This window comes from Orycteropus afer, unplaced genomic scaffold, assembly GCF_000298275.1.
Source record: "Orycteropus afer afer isolate SDZICR_OR568_19922 unplaced genomic scaffold, OryAfe1.0 scaffold00085, whole genome shotgun sequence".
In the NCBI taxonomy this organism is placed as follows: domain Eukaryota; kingdom Metazoa; phylum Chordata; class Mammalia; order Tubulidentata; family Orycteropodidae; genus Orycteropus; species Orycteropus afer.
In genome coordinates this window covers 5,734,873-5,743,961 of record NW_006921672.1, presented here as the reverse complement: position 1 = coordinate 5,743,961, position 9,089 = coordinate 5,734,873, and positions in this window count along the sequence as shown.

The window sequence follows — 9,089 nt, the reverse complement described above, 5'->3', positions numbered from 1 at the left end:
AACTCCATGTGACATTCCTTCAGATCTTTGAAAATATGCATAATATCTACCCTGTCTTTCTTCTCCAAGCTAATGGTTCTCTATTTCTCTTTTTCTGTTCCTTCTTCCTCCTTCTGAGTCCCCTTCTAAAACACAATTTCTCTTGATTCTTTAAGGGGATGCCCTCATCCACACTACAAGTTTTTAGGATTTCTCTTCACGAGGTACTCTTGTCAAGACAATTTGCAGATACAGCAGCCTAGAACTGATCTCTTCCTGGTTGTAGACTTCAGATTTCTGACCGTCCAGAACACACCCACATGCTCATTCTACCTCTTGATGGATTTGTCTTGAATTTCCCACTATGACCCTCCCTGCAAGAATATCCTATGTGGAGAGCTCTTGGGTAACCTCCAGTTAATTGAAATTTCTTTGGCCCCCATTTCTTTAGCTAACAGTCAAGGCTGATGATAGAAAAACTGAAGATGAGGGTGAGGAATGAAACTCATTAAGCCTTAACTTGGCCTTAGAAAAAGGAACTCTAAATTTATTTCCTCACCATATATTCTCACTGTTGCACTGTTGATTCTCTGGCAAAAATTGATATTCCCTTTGGTCAGAGAGGTGAGTGCAAAGGAAGTGAAATATGGTGTACTTGGAGTCTCTTAGCTTGTGAATATTACCAAGACCCTTTACTTCAGCATTGCTTTCTCCAGGCTGGCTCCAACACATGAAAAGAGGACTAGTAAGATGCCTGGTTCTTGCCTTCCCTTAAGCTATTTAATCTGTTTGACACCCTTACTGGTATGAGCTCAGGTGAAAGGATACTAAAGCCGGATGAGGGCTGGGATCTCTAAATATGTTGAAAATGTTATCTGTTCTTTTTCAAATATGTCTCTCCCATTCAGGTATTTGCTCTGTGATAGCCTTTTACCTTGGCAGCCACTGAGTTTCTGTGCTTTGTATTTCAAAACTGATAAAGAAAGGCAAGACCCCTCCCCCCACTGCTTACTTGGAGTACTTGGTGAGGACAGGCCATCTGTGACTTGACTACAGGGCCTCACAACCAGTGGCTCACCCACCTCCCCCTTGTCGTGCATGCCTTGCTCATCTGAAGAGCAGAAGGTAAAGGAAAGGAGAAAATAAATGGGCTTTCTCTGAGGGACTCACACAGGCACTCTAGTGATCTCCTTATCTGCAGACTTGGCAAATTCTTTACAACATCTGATCAAGGAAGGGCTTTTTTGATGTTTCTGCATGTTCTCGATTTACTGCCCTGCTGCTGGGATATGATGAGATGCCCTTATCAGGAGCCCCATCAGAGCTTTCCAGACGGGTTGCAAAGTCTGCATATTTTTTAAATAAACAGCAAGCTAGTCCAGGAATGTGGCTTCTTTGGGGCTAAAGCAACATTTGCATAAAGTAGGAGAGCTGATGCCAGACCCAAGTGATCTACTGCCCCCACTCTGGCTTTGTTGTATCCTCCCCCTCTCCTCTTCCTGTCTCCCCCTAGATTCCCCCATCATGTTAATTCTGCTGTCAGAACCATTCTACATGTCCCCAAGACCTGGACTGAGTTATGAGATGGGAAGCTTTTCCTGCCCTTCAGTTTTCTGCCTTCTATCTGCCTTGCTCCTGGCTGTGGACATCAGGCCTGGGATGCTCACAGGTGGAAGGGGCTGGTTATTTGGACTTTTGATCCTTTTATTCCTCAAAGCCCCCAAAGCTCTTCTATATGTCTGCCATGGGTGGTGGTCTTCAACAAGGGGGTAGAAGGAATGTGGAAAGAGGCTGACTGATGTGAAAGCATGCCACTGGGTAGTGCTATGATCTCTAAAACTGGGGCTAAAAGCCCCCACTTCTGATATATTCCTGTATTATGACTCCTACTACCTGCGAAGTGAAGGATTTCCGCATCCATAGGAAGAATTTGGGAAGAGGTGTCCTCAAAGAGCTACTTCTTCCCAAATTCATTTTAATGGTCCCCTTTTAATTCTCCCAGGCTTGCTGTAGTATGCCAAACCTGAGCCCTTCAAGTTCAAGATCAACCATAGTCAACATGCATACATCTTTCCAACCTTGAAGACCACTCCATGTGGGAGATCCCAAAATCAAAACCTCTCATCATGGCCACATATATGGACAATCTGTGAGTCAACCAACATCTAACTTGGATTCTATTTGCAGGAATTATCAATCTTTAAGGGTTACACAGAGAAGGATATTGCCTAGTTGAATCTGATGATCTTGGTTGGATATTTGGAGAGTCCGCTTTATTTCTTTTTTACAAAAGTAAAAAGAAGCAGCAGTGACCTAAGACCCTGAACAATACTTAATAGCTAAAAGTGGGAATGGAGTGGGATATAGGGTAAAAAAAAACTATCACCTTAAATGAATTGCATATTCCACATATGTGAACTTATATAAATTCTTGAGGACCAGAGACAAGAAAAAAGAAAATGATATGGTGCTTTTCAGATATGTGATCTTGGATACATTACTTATTTTCTCTAAGCCTGAGGCTCCTTATATGTAAAGTGAGAATAAAGATTATGCTAACCCTCAAAAGGGAGCTCTGGTAGTGTAGCATCTAAGGCACTTGACTGCTAACCAGAAGGCTGGCAGTTCAAACCCACCAGCCACTGCTCAGAAGGAAGGTTGGGTAATCTACTTCCGTAGTGATAATGCCTTGGAAACCCAAGGAGGGGTCACTATGAGTTGGATCTGACTCGACAGCAGTGACTTTGGTTTGGTTTTGGTTATCCACTTTAACATTGAGATCTCTTGGAAATTCACTCACCTGAAGAAGAAATAAAAGGCTCTTGGACTATGTTCTGGGGGGGTCTATGGAGAAGGGCAAAAGGGAGTAGCAAAAAGTTTAGTAATACAGATTTTTCAGCTCTCTCTATGAGCTAAGAAGGAGTTAGATGATCATCAAAATACCCAGGGACAATGCTGACCTGAAAGATAGGTTAGCATCTCATTTTTGGTCAGGAACCTTTTTCTACATCTGCCAAAGGCCAGATGAAAAATATCTCTCCCAGTTGCTGGGAGCAAATCTACAAGTAACATCCACCTCTTCCGTCTCCATTTCCTTAAACCAAACCCTTTCATTAAGCTTGCAAGGTTGTGTGTGTGTGTGTGTGTGTGTGTTGGAAGGAGGGGAGAATCATTTCTTTCCAGCCATACCTAGTGTAGAAATAAATACCTGCTATTCAGACCCATCAAGGATCTGTGAGCTTTTTGCTGTTGTCACTCTATTACCAATCAAAGTTTTTAGACCGCTGCTGGAGAGTCCACTCCGGGGCTCAGGGATCCAGTCCCAGTTCCAGGCTACAGTGGGAAGAAGCTCTAAGGGTGCTGAGTTAGACCCTCTGTGACTGCAGGAAAACCATCTGAGTCTTGCACCCTAGCTCAGTTGAAAGGAGAGGATAGAAAAGGGCTCTATCCAGGCTTGAACATGGCCTGAAACAAGAATCTGAGTTATGGCTCAGCAACTGAGCAAACATTTCCAGTTGTTGAGAACTAAACTTTAAATTTCTGAGAAGGAAAAAAAGAAGAAGGAACCAAGTCTTTATTGTGTGTTTGTTTCCTAAGGGAGGAATCCAACATTGAGAGTACAGCACCTGGCCAAATCAGAGGAAATACTGAGTAAGAGCTTTATCTTACCTACTAATTAAATTCTAACCCAAGACCCTGATTTTGCCTGGGAATTTGTGCACGAAAGAGTAAAGCAAAATTCATGTGAATTTTATTCCAGTCTATCATATCCCTTTGACTTAGAAAGAACAAATAGAAGGAAGACCAGTCTCTGTTACAGATAGCCCCCTATTCTTATTCAAAAGGAGGAATTTAAAAAAAAAAAAAAAAAAATTCCTGTAGTTAAAAAGAATTTTTCAGAATGGTAAGGATTTTGTAAGATGCTCAAAGATGATTTTTGGTAGATTAATTTAAACCATGTCTGAAGGTTTGGTTTTTAATGGATTAGTATGTTGGAAAAAAAAACAAAGTTAAGGTTGGTATCAAGCATTAACTGGGTGCTGTTTTTCTTTCTTTTTATTCTTTTGTTTTTTTCCTTTGTTCTTCATTATTAAATTCTCAGGATAAAGACAAACTTTTTCTTTTTCCTATCAAGGCAGGCAGACTCAGTTAAAGTAGAAATCTTATGTTCCCATCCTACTAAATTTGGGGTCCAAAACAAACAAGTGAAAACCAGGGGGGACATTCAGCTCTCTGGGCATTGGGCATTCTGTGAAGGAGACTGATTATGTTTGGGATTTTTAATTTTGTTTTGCTTGGTTTTAGTTTTTGCTTTTCCCCTGTGGGTTTAGCCACATGCTATCCAGTGTGCAGAGCTGGCTAACTCCCTAACCTCACCCCCTCATGGAATCTTGAAGAGAGATTAGATTAAGGATTTAGTAAAGGGCCTTTTCCCTTTTTACTTCTATGCTGACTCTTCTGTTATCCATTCACGCTTCGCCAAAGTTTTGTTTCGCACCACATACAGTCAAAATATAAAATCCAAAGAGTGGAAGGGAAAGAGAATCTTTCCATACAAGTAACAATACCTGTCTCTCTAGCTCCCTTTCTCTGGCTGTGTCCCAGCAAAATTGTGTACAAGATCAGTTTGTTTTCTGGTCAGAAGCACAAGTAACAACACCTGTTTACAGACAGGTCTACGAATGTGTGAGAGAGGCCAACACATCTTCATGTGGGTTTCAAAACGTTCACACTGTAGGTGGGAGCCTGCAAACACGCAGACTCTTCCGAAGGCATCTTGCAATTCTCCATTTCCAAAGCCCCGGGATTACTTCATTTGAATGTGCTGAATAGAGACCCCATGCTGGATACAGGACTCAAGCAATCTCATTCCACCCAGGCTCCCGGGAAGATGTTGCCTTCTGACCTCCCTCTGACTCTGCTTCTAGTCAGATTCAGCTCCTTGTCAATCCCAAATATAGGGATTAAAAATTGAGTTCCAGGAAGATCCTGAGTATACATAGGGGTGACAGTGGAGTAGCTGGAGGTGGTGGAAAGGGGAAAAGGAAGTTTGCAGCTGAGGAAAAACATGGGATGGCTCTCTGTAAGCCTTGTTTTTCCTCACAGACACCTGAGGATTTTTGCCCTGCATAGCCTGTTGTCCAGATTTTGCCTCTTCAGACTCCTCATTCCTGGGAGCAACAGCTGCTGGCAGAGGCTTCAACTAGACTAAAGGGGCAATCAGAGAACTCTAGCCAGAATTGTTAGAGCTCGGTCAGCACTCAACGACCATGACACACACCAGGGTACCCAACAGGAGATTTTATTAAAGAGGCGAAAGGGCGTCTGCGCCGAGGAAGGACAGAAGAAGAAGAGAAGAAGAAAGAAAGAGGAAGAAGGGGAGAGAAGAAGAGAGAGGAAGAGAGCGAGCAGGGGAGAGGGTGGTCTTATATAGACCTGGGGTTAGGAGGTTGTACATCAGAGCTGGGGGAAGGGGTCTTAACCTATCAGAAGCTATGTTGCCTTTTAAAATTCGCGCCTTGCAGGAAGCTCAGTTTCGACTTCCTTTAATTGACTTATGACCTTGGGTGGGGCAGCAGGGAATGAAGAAGAACCCGGAAGAGCCATGCAAGATGGCGTGGCATATCTCTAACAAGAATTGTTAGTGGAATCCCACCAGGTCCTAGAACCTTTGTCTTTCTTTCAAGCCACTAATGAGGAATTCCCTGCCCAAGGTTCATTCTCTCCAGGGAGCCCCTGATCTAGAAATCTCACTTCTTGGTGGAGCACATGAGCAAGTGACTTTTCCTTTTCCTTGACAGTTCTTCCCTTCTCTCTGCTGGACTCAACTCAGATACCTCTTTCTGATTTGGAGATCCATGTGTGTATATCTTCAGTAGATATAAGCAAGAAACTATCATCAATTTGCAGCACAAATTGTTGCCAGTGGTGGCAACAGACCACACCAGACTAGGCGATCTTCCCAAGGGCTCTGTGAATCTGTCAACAGGTTGCCATCCTTGCCCTTGAGTTCCAGTATTATAAGTAATGCTTCCTCTTCTTGATCCCGAACAAGCAAACCATGTACACAGTCCTGTGTGAATTCACCTTATTGGCCCTGGAGGGGAAGACATCCCAAACTTTTCAGCAAAAATAAAATGAAATCTTGGTACATTGGCACACCACGTCTAGTGTGGTGACACTCAACTTTTTTGAGGTGAGTTGGAAGATAGAGAGAATGAATGGCTTCTTTGTGATGAACTCTTTAAATTCCTGAGTCCTCTTTTGGGTTTTCACTTCCTAAAGTAAAGGAGCTCTGGTAGCATAGTGCCTAAGGCACCTGACTGCTAACCAGAAGGCTGGCGGTTCAAACCCACCAGCCACTCCTCGGAAGGAAGGTTGGGCAATCCTACTTCTGTAGTGATACTGCCTCAGAAACCCAAGGAGGGGTCGCTATGAGTCCGGGTGACTTGATGGCACATAACAATAACACCAACAAAGTAAAAGAAGGACAAACAAACATATAAAAACTCTGTAGGAGAATTTTGGATTAGAATCAGCCTGAAGCTATAAAATGAACTCTGTCATTTGCCTGAGATGGATACCTTTAACAGATGAGAAAAATGTCTCCCAAATGTCCTTCTAACTCTAACCTACTTCCATTCTTTTTATATAAATGCATTGATTATGATGATAATATTGGACTAATAAGACATCTGAAACCGACATCATTTCAGAAAGCCACATTTGGGGGACCCTGTCTTCTAGATATGAAAGTCTTCTTCAATATTCGTTTATTCAGCAGATATGTACTAATGTGCCAAGCATTGTTCTGGGCACTAGAAATGGGGCAGTGAGTAAAACAGGCAAAAATCCCTGCCTTCATGGAGCTTACATTCTAGAATGTTAGGAGATGGGAACACAAGTGTCATTTCTTTATTGGATCACCTCTTATAGTGCCTTTGGAAAGAGAATCCAAAGTGTTATAAGTTTACCAAATTTCTCTACCATCAATAATAATAACATGACACCTTGGCAGTCCTGGACCTTCCCTCCAACTCCAACAGTTCCATTTTAACCAATCTCTGTTTGTTCCTTCCCCAAAAGGAAAATCATTTGCTGAGTCTCTCCTCCTGGGGCCCAGGCCGTCGGTCCAGCAAGAGCAGAGAGACCAGGGCATGACCCTGAGGACAGGGCCCTTTCCCCGCCCTCCTGGCCTCAGCAATCCCTGGAACATGCGGCTCCTCCACCAGGGCTAGGGGGTGGGGAGGGGCAAGTCATTTCAGGGCTGAACTCTCCATGAACCGGGTAGGGAAGGGGGTAGGGGTGGCCAAGCAGAGCCAGTAGGGGCAGGCTAGGGAGGTGAGGCTTCTGGGCAAACCCCTCTGCCTGAGTAAATATTGAGCTGCCTCATCTTCAAGGTGGGGGTTGAAATGGAGCTGTCAGGCCAGAGTAAACTAAAGGGATCATTGGGCCCCAAAGGAGCAGAGGGTGCATGCTTTGTGAGGCTCCCTCCCTCCAAGGTTTCCCTCCAGGCTGAAAGGGCTGTAGGGCTCAGGATTGTCTGGAGCCAGGCCAGTGATCTTGAAAACTGGAAGGAAATAGGCTAGGGGCTGGGGGAGAGTGATTCTAATTAGCTCTAAGCCAGTAAGAAGCATCCAACAGGATACTGCCCCACCCCCAAGTTTGACATTCTTTCTCACCTACCTCTTCTAGTCTCAGAGGAAGGGTTGAGTCAAATTGCAGTGGGATCATTCAATTTCTATTAAAGACTAGGGAAGCAGGCTCAGAGAAGTTACATGGCCTCCCTGATGATACACAAGAGGTCCTTGGTAGAATAAACTCAGATCTCCAGATTTCCTATGAAATGACCTATTTTCTGAAGAGAATAGCCGTGGACAAGGGGCAGGTCTATATTCTGAAACGAAATGCCCAGCTGCTTGAACCTTCCTGTTTTTCAAGGAGTGGACATTAAATATTTTGCATCTCTAACTTTCGCCCCAGCCAGGACCCATTGCAGTTATGTAAAGCAATTAGAAAGCCAGAGAAATAGCAAATGCTGAAGCTCTGGAATACTGTGGGTGAGTCATGCAGGGAAGTCCTTAGAGGGATGACTGAGTTCTTAGAAAATATCTGGTGCAACTCCAGGGGGCCCCAATCTCATGGACTCCAATGAAAATGCACCCCCCAGATATGCAACCACACTATTTTGCCATTCTCTTTTTATGATACTGTACTGTGAGCCGGTATTCTTTGGGACTCCCCTGAACTCTTGCATTCATAATTACTTTACTCCCTGGCAACAAGTCCCATGGTTATGATACTAGGTGGGTCAGCTGCTAGTGCAGCGCAGAGGAATCAGGGCTGGAGCATGTCTGCTTCCATCATGCCAAGACCAAAAACACCTCAGTGTAAGAAAGTACTAGAAAAATATCTTATGTGACTATATAAAATAGAAAATACCTACAGAACAGTTAACTATGTCCCAGATACTGCTCTAAGCACTTCTCAAATATCATCTCATTTGTTCTTCAACATTCTCCAATTTACATATGAAGAAGTGGAGGCACAGGGAAATTGAATAACTGGCATGAACTCACTCAGCTAGTGAAGAGGAGCACACTGAAAATTTGTTACCACATTGATCAATTGTATTCCAGAACGCTTGCTCTCAACCACTCTAAATCAGGAGCTTGAGATGTCTACCTTCAAGACTTCTATAATGTCTACTTTCAAGACTTCCATCTTTCCGTAATGGAGAAGATAAGAAGAGTGTGGGAGGCCAGGACAGCTCTCCTCTTATAAACCTGGATAGGCTGATGCCAGAATAAAAGGAGGAGGTTGAGCCAGACACACCTGAGGTATTCTCATGTCCTAAGAAGTGAGTGTGTGTGGACATCCCAAAGGGTCATAATAAACCCTGGAATAGACTGTGGAATATAGCAAAGGGAGAGAACATGTTCCCTTTGATAATGATAATCATTGCTGTTAAAACTTAGAAATTAGGGATTGTTCCAAGAAGGTTTTATAAACATACTATACAAAACATTGTTCCACCTACTACTTTGGCAAGTAGCGACTGGAACCTTAAAAGCTAGGAAGCTGCCATCTAGATGCAACAACGGGTCTCT